Source organism: Equus przewalskii, chromosome 11, assembly GCF_037783145.1.
Source record: "Equus przewalskii isolate Varuska chromosome 11, EquPr2, whole genome shotgun sequence".
Taxonomy (NCBI): domain Eukaryota; kingdom Metazoa; phylum Chordata; class Mammalia; order Perissodactyla; family Equidae; genus Equus; species Equus przewalskii.
The window spans coordinates 9682850-9697204 of NC_091841.1; the positions used below are offsets into that span (position 1 = coordinate 9682850).

General features: G+C 60.4%; 1 protein-coding gene across 7 annotated transcripts in view; it reads left to right on the plus strand.

The window, feature by feature from the left end:
* The window catches only part of TSPAN18 (tetraspanin 18), a 170896-nt gene that overhangs the window by 120524 nt on the left and 36017 nt on the right, over window positions 1-14355 (plus strand). The window contains exon 1 of one of the 7 annotated variants that reach the window (XM_070563828.1): window positions 13155-13177. The exons of the other annotated variants lie outside the window; for them this stretch is intronic. The gene's annotated coding sequence lies outside the window, so the exon portion shown is untranslated. Of the gene's footprint in view, window positions 1-13154; window positions 13178-14355 lie in introns of those variants that run through there. 7 annotated transcript variants of the gene reach the window in all.

Here is a 14355-nt window from a genome sequence, read left to right on the forward strand (position 1 = left end):
TGAAAGAGACACATCCGTGGCCGGGTAAAGGCGGTGCTGTGTGCTGAGTCCTCTGATGGGGCAAACCAGGGAGCTGTGATGGAGCGCATGTCTTCTGTGTTCTGACACCTAGCAAGGCCCAGGCAGCACCAAGGAGGGCTCCCTGGAGGAAGAAACCTTTAAGCTGAGGTCAGGAAGAAGGTGGGAGAACAGCTCGAACGAGGAGCCAGGAGTGAGAGTGCGCGGTTGCGGGTCTTGCAGGATTCGTAAGCTGATCGTTTTCATCCTAAGGCATTCTGGCAGTCCCATGACTCCACAGGGCTTCTCTGGTGGCCCAGGGTCCCTGGCGTCATGGATTCAACACGGCCTGGAGACCCTGGGGCAGCCCAGCGGCGCAGGACGACCCAGGTCCGCCATGCTGCCTCAGGGAATTGGACGGTGGCCCGGGTCATTCTGGTGGGCACAGCGTGGACCTGCGTGGTCTTGGTGCCCTACGACAGCCCAGGGGTTCTGGACCCCCAGGGCCACTTCCACAGCTTGTGGACATACTGTGACGGCCCAGGGATGGCAGGACAGCCCCGGGGTCCCGTCGCCCCGTTCTGTGTGGCTGCAGAAAGAAGGACATGCAGACTCATAGCTAACAGACCCTTCACTGGGGGAAAAGAAAGCAGCACAGACAAGACCGGACCCCGAGGCACATTTGCGAGGCTTATGCAGGAAGGCCGTCTAAGGGGATGTGGCCGGAGGGCCCCTCCCTCTGGAGCCTGGGGGAGCCAAGGAGTCCGGACCCCTTGGGGTTCATTTCCTCGGGAAAGCTGGAATCAAGGCCCTCGGGGGTCTGCGGGGCCGCTGTCCTGACTTGCAGGCGTGTGACTGGAGGTCGGAAGACGCTCCTGTTGCCTAGATACAGAGCTGCCCCCCCACAGCCCTGCGAGCAGGTGCACGCACAGGGCCTGCAGCTGGCTGGGGTCCCCGAGGGCTGGCACCCCGCGACGTGCAGACATCAGCACAGGCCCCTCCAGGGGCTCCCACGAGCTGGGCCTCCCCAGGTCCCTCTCCCGGACAGCTGGGGGCTTCTCTGAGCCTGCAGAATGGGGGCGGCGCTCCTGCCTGTTTCATGGGCCCGAGGTGGGACAGTGGGACAGTGTGAGAACACGTGCCTGCCGCACCCCGGGGGGCTGTGTGCTCCTGGGCAGACCCCTTCATTCCGCTGAGCCTCAGTTTCCTCATCTGTAGAGAGGGGATGGGCCTGGCACAGCGTAGGACCCACGATAGTTTCTCAACAAGAATTAGCAGCTCCCGACCCCCACCAGAGACTGCAGCCAGGGGTGGGGTGTGGGAAGAGGGGAGGGCCCATCGGTCCCCATCAAAGTCTGTGCCTTTGCCTCTGAGCAAAACCTCCCTTTTCTGCCCTGGGAAGAGCCCACACGATGGCTACCTGTGGGCACTGTGCTGAGCGTGTTACCCCTACGATCTCCTTTAGTCCCCCTGCGTCACTATGAGGCAGAACTGTGGCAATCCCATTTTACAGACGAGCAAACCGGGGCACAGAGAAGGCAGCCAAGTTGTCCCAGATCACACGTGCTAACAGAGCAAGCATTCATCCCAGGGCTGTCTGGGCTGCGAAACCTGGACTCCAGTCACCTCTCTTCCCAGGGATCTTTCTGGAACATCCAGGGGAGAAAGAGGAAAACGGGGAGATGGGAACCAGCCGGAGAACCAGTTGGATGCTTGGCACCTGGGTGGGGGCATCATCTGTCCTTGTGGTCTGCGTCTGGCCTGGCTGGCCCTCCCCGGTCGGCCGTGGGTGGGGAGGATGCGAGAAGGAGAGGGGAGCAGGGGCTGGGTTCCACCCAGGCGGCTCCTTGGACCATCTGAGGGTCCCCACCCCTCAACAGCAGGGCACCTGCTGGGACTGGACCCCTCCCCACTAGTGGCTCTTTTTTAGAGAAATCCGGCCAGGGGATGGGTGTCAGGGCCTCGGTTCTGCCGGCACTTCAGAGGAACAGGCAGGAGAGAAGCAGACACGGTGACCGGGAGAGAGGAGGGGTCCGGCAGCCCACTGACCCATCTTCTCTCAGGATTCACGTCCGCCTCCCCCACTGCAGCTGGCTCTGCCCTGGGGCAGGGGTGGGAGGCCCCGTGCAGAAGGGGCGGCCCCGGACCGGCCCCTGAGCCCCAGCCTGCCTTCTCCCCCATGGGGCCCCCAGCCCGAAAGCCAAACAGCCCAGCGCAGAGCCAGTGTCTTTGATGCCACTGCCAAATACCAGACCACTTTAAGGGGCTCCTCCAGGGGACTGGTGTCCCCATGCAGAGCTCTGAGCCTGCAATTAAGACAAAGCAGCAAACGGCTTCCCTTTCTCTGGGCTGCGGTGGGAAAGATAAGCTTGGTCTGGTTTGAGCTGGAGGGAGAAATAATATTTACTCTCTGGTGCTCTCTGGCCAGGAGTAAGTCTGGGCCCTGGGCCTTCCGGGGTAGGGGCTGCCAGGGGATCTGCCACCTCCAGGCAGGCCGCCAGGATGTCTCGCCTCCCTACGGCCCCTCGGCTGGCTGGTTCCACACTCCGATTCACCACAGTGGGTGCATACCCTCGTGGTGAAATGAGAACGGGGAAAAGCTGTCACGTCCGGTGCGTTACCATCCCCGGAGCACTCGGGCTGTCAGTTAGCTCATCCAGTCCACGCAGCTGCCTTGGAGTGGGGCTCATTACCCCCAGATATGTCCAGACTCGAGTCCTGGTTTGGTCTCTTCTAGCTCTTGACCTTGGGGAAGCGGCTTCGTTCCCCGTGAGCCTTGATTTTCCACCTGGGACGTGGGCGTGATCACGGTGGCCTCAGAGTGCAGTCATGGAGACGGGCCAGGGTGGACACAGGGCCTCGCCGGGGCCCGGCTCCTGGGAGCGCTCGATCTACGCAGGGGGTTCTCTGATGTTAGGATTTCTGCCAACAGGAGGCTCAGGTGTGGGAGGCAACAGCTCTTCGGTGGGAAAGCTGAAGTTTGGACCCAGGGCCAAGTGGCCCCCTGTGAGCCGGGCCTGCCCCCGGCCAGCCAGCCAGGGGCCCGGGGCAGGGAGGCCTGCCTGCCCTCGAGGGGGCCATTCAGACGGCCTGAGCTCCAGAGAGGGCGGGAGGCCCTGGGGCTTCCTGTCCCCCTCCCCTTTGTGCAGCAACAACCAGGCCTTTTTCTGCCCCGCGTGCCCTGCCTCCCTGATCCCTGCCCCTGGAGGCCGGGAGAAGAGCGCCCTGGCTCGTCCCCGGGGAGCAAGACGGGGTCAAGCTGTCTCCGAGGGGGCAGGCGCTGGCTCCAGGGGAGGAAGGGGAGCTGAGGGGCCCCTCCTCCTCCTGGATGCTCTAGAAGGAGCCTGTCTGGGTTCCAGCGTGGCTTTCTCCACCGTGACTTTGCTGTGAGGCCCAAGGAGCTCCCTGGCCCTCTCTGGGCCTTGTCTTCTCATCTGCAAAACGAGGGTATTGGAACTAAACAGAAGGGACCCCTGCCTAGGCTGGAGAAATCAAGGAAGGCTTCGTGGTTGAGGAGGCGTCAAACTGGGGCTTGAAGGGTGAGAAGGGGCTCTCTAGGCAGGACCGTGGGGAACGTGTATTCCACGCCCAGCATCCCAGCAGCTTCAGAGTGCGGGTTACACGGCCCTTTCACAATTGTTTTAATTATGTGAACAATGTGTGTCCCTTGTAAGAAAAAAATAGAAATCACCTGGGTATAAAGAATAAAAATGAACCAATATCACCTAATATCTGGTATCATTTCAGCCCTTTTGGGTATGATTTAGGGGCCTTTAAGCTCCCTAATAGACGGGGAATCTCAGATTCCGGCCGACAGGGAGAACAAAGAACAGCCTTCTGGAAGAGGAGCCGGGCCCCTAGGCAGACGGACAGCGTTTCCGGGGGCGGGGGGCTGGGAAGATGACATGGTAGTGGGACGGACGCAGGGAAGGGAGACGGCGCTGGCGCCTGCTCCCCCGGCCCCCTGCTTCTCTCTTGGTGGGGGGGTGGGGGGTTCCTTTGTGTGCATGAATGAGGCCTTGTGGCAAGTCCCTGTGCCTATCACCTGGCCAAAGTGGCCGTCCCGCCGCCAGGCAGCTGAGGGTCCCCTAATGGCTTCACTGGTTTCCCAAGACGTCTGGCTGTGGGTACAGCAGGCAGGGGGAACCTAATGGCATGGCAGTGGCTGCTGTGAGCTCGCCGGCTCTCTGGCGCCACCTTTAAAATAAGGTCCATCATAAAGGCCAGGAGCTGAGGCCGCACGGGGGCCCAGGACGGGCGCCTGAGCCAGCAGCCGTGGGTCAACATCGGCACGGAGCGGTCTGTCCACTCCTCAAGCTCCCAGCTCAGGGCCCCACTTGGGGGTCTCTTCCCGAGGTGTCCACATCCTCCTTGGCCTCCTGCCTCAGTTTCCCCCAGCCCCCAACACCAGCCAATGTTCCCCTAAATGAGGCAGGGGAAGCAGCCCATGCGGGAGCCCCAGCACCCTACCCCGTCACACCGTCATCCCGGGGTCTGGGCATCTCGGGGCCCTGAGGGAATCCTGGCGCCTCGGTGGGGGGAGGGTCAGAGTCACCCCCGGACCATCATTGCCGTGAAAGTGGGCGGCGGGCGTCCCGTTTCCTTCTCGGCCCCTGTGAAGTGTGTTCACAGCAATTAGGACGTTATGGGGAGGTCCCGTCCACCTCATTAGCGTTGATCGGCTCGGGGAGCTGCATGGGAAAACAGACGTCTTTGTTCCCCTTCTCAAACCGAGACCCTGCGGCCTGGCTCTAGGGTGATATGCTGTGTTCTCTTCACCCCTCCTCCCGCTCCTGTCCCCTGAGCCGGGGACATGCTCACACTTGCACACACCCTCTGAGCGTCATATTCACCGCACGCCTGCACTTACACACACGCGTGCACACACGTGCACACACACGGCAGCACAACAGACTTAGACTCTTTGGATGCTGGACTAAGGCATCATTTTGCAGAAAGCAACGCCCGAAAGCAAACAGCATTTCAGTCGCACGCGCAGCCCTCTGTGGCAATACCATTGCCAAGGCGCCCCCACCCCCGACGCCACGCCCCACCCTGGAGACCCCCAGGGCGCCTCCCTCCCCAGCTTAGTCAAACCGTCACGTGTTTCAATTAGTGCGGAGGGGGCCTGGCCGGGGAGCAGGGTAAGGACGCCCCACCTGCCGCTAACAGCCGAGGCACGTCCCCCGGGGAGGGAACCCCAGGGCGCCCCGCTGTCTCTGCTGGGAGAATGAGATGGGGTGTCTCTCCCATTGAGGCCTGAGGCCGTCCTGGAGGAGGGCTCCCCGGACCGGCAGGAGGGAGGAAGGGCTGAGGGCGGCACTGAGGTTTTGGTGCAGGGTGGGCGCTCAGCCTGAGCTGGAATCTTCTGCCGCGGTTGATGGTTTTCCGGCTGGGTCGTGGGTCCCCGAGGCCCAGGCTGCCCCGCCCAGCCCAGGGCACAGGGTCTCAGGATTAGCCCGGGCGTCCTAACAGAACAGCAATACTCCCCAAAGATTGGGAAGATGCGACCTTATTTTTATATTCATACAACTGTGGGGGCCGGCCCTGGGATGTAAGTTAAGTTCTGTGCACCCCACTCTGGCAGCCCAGGTTCATGGGTTTGGATCCTGGGCACAGACCTACACAGCTCATCAGCCGTGCTGTGGCTGCACCCACATACAAAGTGGAGGAAAACCGGCATGGATGTTAGCTTGGGGCTAATCTTTCTCAGCAAAAACAAACAAAAAACAACTGTGGATATGTTTTGAAGTGAAATGCAAATATATATATATATATATATATATATATATATCTCCATCTCATGAATGTGTTAGGTAAAACAGGACATTTACAGGTGGTTTTGCTCTCTCATTTTCTTCTCTGAATTGAGTCCCCAGATTTCCAGAAGTTGGGGTGACAGGATTCCTTCTGTAGCCCCTGTGGGCACTAACGAGGGAGAGTTTGTGAGGTTCTAAGCCATAGCGTAATGCTGTGTGATGTTGGACAAGCCACTGCACCTCTCTGATCCTATGATCCCTGAGCAGCACAGTGGAAATGGTTGTAACACCTCCCCAGGGCCAGCTTGACAGGTGTGCAACCTGGGCAGCTGCACAGGGCCCTCTTTTAGCAAGGCCCCTCACTTGGTTTAAGGCTCTGCTTGAAATTCTTAATAACTTTTGAATAAGATACCTCTCCTGTGTCGTGGGCCCCATAAAACATGTAGCTGGTCCTGCATCTTTCAACAGAGGATGCAGGGGTGAAATCAGAAATGTGCGAAAGAGGCCCACGCAGAGATTCCGCCTCCCTCCGTCCCTCCGTCCCTCCCTCCCTCCCTCCCTCCTCTCGGCCCTTCCCCAAACATCCGCTGACACTCACTCCTGTGGCGCCCTGTGCTGGACGCTGGGACTCAGCAGTGAACCAGATAGAGTCGCTGCTGCCTTCAAGGGAGGGGCGAGAAGATAAATCACGGGAAGAAAACGTTGTTGGAAATAAGCGTCAAAAACAAGAGGGGCTATTTTAGGCGGGTGGGGAGTGGGGGTGGGGGAGGTCAGGGGAGGGTCCCTGAGGAATTGGATCAGAGACCAGAATGAAGTGAGGGGACATGCCATGTGGAATATCTGAGGGAAAGACATTTCCAGGGGAAGGACCCACAGGTGCAAAGGCCCTGAGGTAGGAATGTGCATACTGTGTGGCTGGAGCTGCCTGGAGTGGGTGATGGAGGGGGAGGGTGATTGGAGATGAGCGCGGTGAGTTGGGGGGGCCTTGTAAGCTGTTGTGAGGGTGTGGCTGGGGTAAGTAAATGGCAAGAGGGCAGAGGACCCCTTCAGCAAGAGCTGGATGTTTGTAGTCTCCATGGTTGGTGTCTGGAGGCCAGAATGGCAGGGGGAGAAGGACGAGGGTGTCCCATTGTGCTCTGGAGACTCAGGGGCAAGTTGTCTCTGGGCAGGGGACAAGTGGCAGCCTCAGGGCCGGGTCCTCCCAGCTGAGGGACGGCTCCCCTCCCAGCTCTCTGCCTGCTCCTCCAACCCGACAAGGACGGTCCTGGCCTGAGGGGTGACGCTGGGAAGGTGATGGGTGGTGAGGGAGGGGCCGCCTGCCTTTCTGGAGCCCCCACATCACCAGCCCGTCATCCAGTCTGGGCCCTGTGGCTCCATCTCGGACAAGCTGTGCAGCCCACAGGCCGACCCCCAGGTCCCCTGAGCCGTCACCCATGCCAGCGCAGCCCCAGGGCGGCCGTGGGGGTGCAGCTTCTCGCCTTCCAAGCTGTGTGGCCCTGGGGAGGGGGCGTCCCCTCCTGGAACCCCCATCTGTACCCGGGGACGCTGATAGTGATGGTGTGAGGATAAATGGGTGCTCGGATGAATTCAGCCCGGTGACCTCGGGAGCGGGGGCCTGACTGTTGGCTCCGAGCGGAGGCCCCGGCCACAGGTCAGGCAGGAGGCGAGCTGCAGGGAGCGAACCAGAATCTTAAGAGCAGCCCGCGCGTAATGCCGAGGACGTCAGAACGGCTGGGTGAGTGGGGCGGCCTCAGGGCCGTGTCTGTACCATGAAGGGGGGCACTCTGGGGCCCGAGCCCCTCAAGCCTGGACATCTCTAAGACGGGAAGGGATGGGTCCCTCTGGGAGAGCCCGCCCACCAGGACAGCTCTCCATGGGGCAGTGGCCTCTGTGCCCTGACTTTCACCTTGTGGCTGTGGAGGGCTCCCTAGCAAAGGGCTGGCCTGCAGCCTCTGGCTCTCAGTCCTTCGACACAGGCCTGGGGTCCTGCCATCACAGACGGGAGAGGGGCAGTGTCTGTCAGTGGTTACGAGCTCAGACTCTGGAGCCAGACTGCCGGGTTCAAATCCCAGCCCTGCTACTTTCTCACTGGGTGACCTTGGGCAAGTGACTTAACCTCTCTGAGCATCAGTTTTCCCAGCTGAAAAAGGGATAGCGGCCCCTACCACAGAGGCTTGTGGGAGAATTGTGTCTGCCACATGAAGCTCTGTAGAAGCGACGAGATCTTGTTACTGGTCCTCCCCTGGTCAGCTGGCTCCAGAGCTGAAGGGGCTGTGGTGGGGGGGACTCCTTCACAGCCCCGGCTTCTCAGTCCCCAGCCACCCTCTGAACCTCTGCCGCTGTCCCGAAGGCTCCTCCGGGAGCGGCTGGGCAGCTGTAGCCTCGGGACCAGGACAGGCATCCTGGGGATAAAGGATTTCTTTGAGCATCACAATAGAGTCGGGCACAGGATCTGTCAGCCCGTATTTCGGAGGGAAGCACGACCTGAAAACGGTGCGTGGCAACCCCCAGGCGCAGAGATCGGGCAGAGGCCCAGGGCCTCAGCGTTCGCACCAGCCGGCCCTGGCCCTGATCCTGCCCCCAGTGGTCTCTGCTCCTTTGGGGTCTCATCGCGTTTCCTCACCCGTGAACCGAGCGCGGTGAGAGCTCGCGAGGTGGTCGGAAGGCTTCAGTGAACACGTGGAAGCGTGTGGCCGGCCCCCCGGAGCCCGGCGATGCGAGTGGGTCCTCGCGGAGCCCCCGCAGACGCCAGGCCCGGCTCCCAGGGCACCCCTATTTCCTTCACCCCACTGAGGAGTTGCTGCCGCCCGAGGGCACACGGCTCAGAAGTGGCTTCTCTGTGAACTCTTGTCTCCGGTCCCTTTGGTCACAGGTTCCAGGTTCTCTTTGGGGTTTCTCTCTTACGGGACGTGGACCTTGCACGGTCCTGATACGATGCTCAACAGAAGAGGTGACTCCCGTGGACTGTTCCCCAGTGACATTCGCTATCGTGAATCACAGCCAGGAGGAGGCGGGGTGGGGCCGTGGTCTCGGGCAAAGTTCAGAACCCTTGTCCCAGGTCCCAGCGCTGCTTCCGGACAGCGCGGGCCTGTGGCTTCGGTCGCCTGGCCATGACCCAGCTCTGCAGAAGAGGTCAGGGCCCTGGTGGCTCTGGGGTCACCTTACAGGGGCTCAGATGTGAAGTCACTTGCTCAAGGTCCCACGAGTTCCTTGGGACAGGATCAGACGGGAGCAGGGGACAGTTTCCTTCCCCAGCCTGCCCCAGACGGCCCCTCCCCACCCCCGCGTGGGCCCTGGGAAAACCAGACCCTGCCCCCGGGGCTGCTGGCTCTTCCTCTTTCTTAATGACGGGCAGCCAGAGGGAAATGAAACACCTGCCGGTTCTTCCTTTTGCTCAGCAAGGCGGCCTCCCCAGGACCCCTGCTCCCAGCAGGACCCCGGCGGTCCTGAGGTCGCCTTTGGCAAGCCAGCTTTGTCCCCCAGCTCACACATGCACAGCCTCTAAATTAAACGTGGTCACCACCCGCTGGGGGTCACACTCCCAGGGCAGGCCTGGGGGATTATGTCCGGCCCCAGGGAGGTGTTCCAGGTGACGTCGGCGGGTAGCCCGCCACCTCTCCAGGAAGTGGGCAGAGTGTGTGTGTGTGCACATTCGCTTTCAGAGAGTGGAGAGAGAGCAGCCCGAGACAGAGAGACGAGACTCCGAGATGGGGAGGCAGAGGGACAGCCTGGCCCACGGGGCGCGGGGTGGAGAGAGTGGGGTTGGCCCAGCTGCAGAGCTGGCTGGCGTCGCGAAGGCTGAGCCTGACCCCAGATCTCCAGACCCGAGGGTGGTACCTTTTATCCTAACATCCTCCCGAACTGCAGAAAAGCTGCTAGTTTGCCTGATCTGAGCCTGGCCTGAAGCCCCCTCCCATACCCCTCTTCCTGGCACCCCTGCCGGCCACATGGGGACACACAGGTGACTGGCACCACGGCTGTCCGTGTGCCGCAGGGCGTCTCCGGTGTGCATGAGTGGGTGCGTGGCCTCCTTCCCCGCCGAGCTCAGACGCACCACGCACCCTGAGATCCCGTGTCCCTCTGCTTCCAGAGCCCTGGTTTCATCGGAACCGTTTTAAACCCTGACCCCTTTATTTTGCTGACATTTCTTAGCCCTGGAGGCTGCAGGTGGGGCTGTATTTACAGGTTTAAAGAATGGTCCACTCATCAAATATTCAGGCCACCATTTCCATTCCTAAATGGAAAGTACCTGCATCCTGGCCACCCAGAAATGGAGCCGACAACACCAGACATTTGCTGGGCATTGGCATTGTGAGCCGCGGAACCCTCACTCGGGGCCTGGGCTGGGCGAGCAAAAGGGGCGGCTTCCGGACCAATGATGCTGACAGCTCCCGCTTCCCGGGAGCCTTTCCGTGTGGCAGGCCGTGTGGTCTCAATGACGCTCACACCACCTGTGGGATTCCAGGGGACACCGAGGCCAGAGGCCAAGGCTGCACGGGTCGCGAGTTGGGGAGGTGGTTCCGCCTGGTCCCTCTGATGCCTTTGGCCAGTCTGTGTGCCGCCTCCCCAGAGGGAGAGTGACTCACTCTACATCAGGCAGTTGGTTAGTGGCAGAGCAAGGACTAGTCGCTGAGACCCCTAATTTCTACAGCAACACTCTCTTCGGTGGGTTTCATGGTTCTGGAGGGTTCCAGGGTTCACCCCACCAGCTCCAGGACATCTTAGACACCCTCTGAGCCCAGACACTGGAACTAGACTGCCTGCATTCCAATGCCGGCCTAATAGCTGTGTGACTCTAGGCAAGTTACTTCACTTCTCTGTGCCCCAGTTTCCTCATCTGTAAAACGGGCATAATAATTATACCCACGTCATAGATGGTTGTGAAAATTCAATGAGTTCATAGATGTGACGTGTCCAGAGTGTGCCCGACACCCAGAAGCACCGTGTAAGTGCCGACTCTCACCATCGCCGTCCCGGCCACCATCCTCCCCCCCCAGGGATGCAAGGCTGTGGCCGGCTCCGATCCACCCACCAGCCTCCCGGCCCCTTCTAATTGCCGTTGGGCTTCCACAGAGCAGGCGCGAGAGCTCCCTAGCCCAGTGGGCCAGTCAGAGGGCACGTCCTGGCCTGTGATGCTCAGCACGGGTCCTTTGTCATCCACTGTTGCCTTAGAGAGGGGCCGAGCCTGCAGCAGGTGGCTGCCCAGACACGTCCGGACTTGGCCATGGCCGTGGCCGAAGGGTCAGCCCTGTGTGGCAGAGCCCGGCTCCCCAGAGCTCTTGGCGAAGGCTCGGCCCAGGGCCTCCTCCTGGGTTCAGACAGGCAGTGGGGTCCAGCCCGGCCTCGGTGGGGGCCAGTCCGGCTCCTCTGGCTCCTTCCGCCCCTTCTGTGGGACAGCTCCCTGTGCTGTTCAGGCCGTGGCATCCCCGCTCGGAGCCTGGAGCCGGGCCTCACCAGCCCCCCGGGGGGCACAGCCGTGGCCCCGCCGGCTGCAGCTTAATTACCTCTTGCCCAGCGTTTTCTGGCTGCCGAGGGCCCTGCCCATCGCTCACGAGGGCCTCCTTTGACCCTCACGACGACCCTGGGAGGTGGTACCATCTTTGTCCCCCGTGGTCCCAGGGAAGCTGCTGAGGCTCAGAGAGGGGCTGGGACGCGGCAGAAGCCACACAGCCTGAATACAGGGCTGGATCCAGCTCTCTGGGAACTTGCTCTGTTCTCTCTCCCATTCTCTGTCCCCCACACCACAGGGGAAACGTGTCCACCTCGAGTCCTCCACGCCAGCCCAAGGGGAGTCCCTAAATATACCTTAGGGTCTGTCTGCAAACTATGGCCGGCCCAGTGTTTTTGTCAATAAAGTGGTGGTGGCCACAGCCGGGCCTCAGTCGGTGGCTGCTTTCTGGAACAAGGCAGCATTGAGCGGTTGTGACAGAAACGATATGCCCACCAAGCCTGAAAGATTTACTGTCTGGCCCTTGACGGAGAAAGGCGCCAGCCTGCTCTCGATGAGTGCTTGGCACACCCTCCATTGTCCCCGTCACGTCGGTGTTCCTTCCCTCGGCTGCCCGTCGGCCCAGCGCCCGCCCGTGGGATGAGCCACGTGGGGCTTCTGTCCCATTCTGAGCCCTGGAGAAGTTCATTCCTTATCATTGTTTGTTTTGCCCAAAGGAGGTAGAAATCCTCTCCTGGAGCTCCGTGAGACCCAACCCTCGCTCGTCCCCGAGCCTCCCTGGCAGCACCTCCTGCCTGGCCCGGAAATCCCCGTGTTGGTGGCACGGGTGACAGGCTCTGCGGAGGGACGCGGCATCTCCTGGCTCCTCTGTGTCTGAGCCCTGGCCCGTCTCCATCCAAGGCCAGCCCTTCCCGGCCTCCTCCCCACCCGTGCGCCCCGTCAGGGCCCCTAGGAGCGGCTGGGGGACTTTTCACGGGGAGGAGAGAAAACCGCGCTCCGGGACTCCCGCCTGGCCATCCGCTCAGGCCCCGGCCCTGCATTTTCCAGTTGATTCATTTCCTCGGAGGCTTTTCTCCAGCTCTGCCCCGGTCTCACTGCTTCTCAGGTCCTTGCCCTCCTTAACCTGGGCTCCAAATACCTGTGGTTATTCCTCTTATGGGAAGGGGTTGTGGCCTCCCTAATTCAGGCCAGGTGCCTGGAATCAATTACAGCTGCCCCGGGACGACCCAGTGTCTCTAATATTTATTACCCGGCAGAAGGAAGTGGGCAGCGACCCCCCCGAGGACGTGAGGCTGGGGGCGGGGCTTGGTTTCGGCTCCGATGGCAGTTCCTGGACGGAGGATGCTGTGAGGAGGAGGCGGGGCCGTGCACTCAGGAAGCTTCTGCCCCTGGGGCCTGCGGTGGGGAAGCTTCGGGGTAACCCAGCTGGGAGAGGGCCGCCTTCCTGCTGCACCGGGCCTCGCTCAGGCGGGAGGGAGGGGGCCGGGCCGGGGACATCCCCTGACTGCACACAGACAGGCCGAGGCCCCAGGAAGCCCCCTGCAGAGAGGAGCAGGCAGGTGAGACTGATGGACCTGGTCAGTGACCTGAGTCCTCAAAAGAGCCGGAAATCAGCAGCAAGATCGAAGCGGCTGTGTCATCTTGGGCAAGCTCCTTAACGTCTCTGGGCCTCTCTCCCCATAAAATCCAGTCCTCTCTGCCCTGCTTGCCTCGGGATGGTTATGAGGATCAAGCAAGAGCATGAAAATAGCAGGGCTCTGGGAGCTGTAAAGCCGAGTGTCGGTGCCAAGAGTTGTGTCGTGATTCGTGTAAAGCAGGAGGGACTTGGGTTAGAGGCCAGCAAGGACGTCCGTCCTTGAGGAGGAGACATCAGAATGGGGTTGTGGGGTTTGTCCTCCTTCCTGCAGATCTGTAAGAACAAGACCAGATCGCTTTGCCTGTTTAACATAGTCGTGACGTTGGCAGCGGCCAAGTGAGTTGGAATGCCTTTTCCGTCTTTTCCGTGACACTATAGTTGGTCCGTTCAGTGGGCGGGGGAGTGACCAGTGGCCGTGGCTCTGAGCGTGTGTGCGCGTGCACGTGCCTCTGTACGCGTGTGGCTGTAGTTGTCTCTGTGTCTGTATGTGTGCGTGTCTGTGCGTTTGTCTGTGGGGTGTGTCTGTCCGTCTGTGTGTCCGCGTGCTGTGCGGCTGCGTCTCTGTTGCGTCTGTGCGTGTCTGTGTGTAGAGCGCGTCGCTGAAGCCACACCTCGAGCTGACTCATCTCTCTTACTAAGTGGGGAGAATTTCCTCTCGCCGTCCAGTCCGACTTGGGAAGACAGGGACACAGCACGAGGGGAACAACGATTGTACATTTGATTTTATTTATTTATTCTTATTTGTCGTTGTCATAGAACTTTCTAAATTCGGGCAAAGAAGAGCTAGATGAAGAGGACAGCTCTGGGGTCCCCTGCTGAGGCCCCTCGCTCACCTGTCATCTTGGCGTCCCACCTCCCCTCTCGGGGCCTCAGTTGCCACGTCTGTGAAATGGGGGTGACAGTGCCTTCCTCGCAGGGGCTGGTGAGGGTTAAGCGCATTGCAGGCATCAAGCCCTTCGCACAGTGCCTGGCCCGCGGGAGGCACGTCGCACCTGCTGGTCCTTACGGTTACCGGCAGCGGGCGTGTCGGCAGCCCTGGCTCCTGAGAGATGCAGTGGAGACAGCACTTTGCAGCCGCACTGCCCTGGGTTCAAGTCTGCCGCGCAGCGGCTGTGTGGCCTTGGGCTGGTCACTTGATCTCTCTGATCCCAGTTTTCTCGGCTGTATTTTTTTTTTTATTATTTTATTGAGGTCATGTTGGCTCATAACATTGTGTAATTCCAGGTGTACAGTATTATATATCAGTTTCTGTATAGACTGCAATTGCACTCACTGCCAATAGTCTAATTTTTGTCCATCACCATATAAATGGGCCCCTTTACCCCTTTTGGCCACCCCCCAACCCCCTTCCCCTCTGGTAACCACTAATATGTTCTCTTTGTCTGTGTGTTTATCTTCTTCACATGAGTGAAATCATGTGGTGTTTGTCTTTCTCTGTCCGGCTTATCTCACTTAACATCATACCCTCCAGGTCCATCCATGTTGTTGTGAATGGGACGATTTTGCCCTTTTTT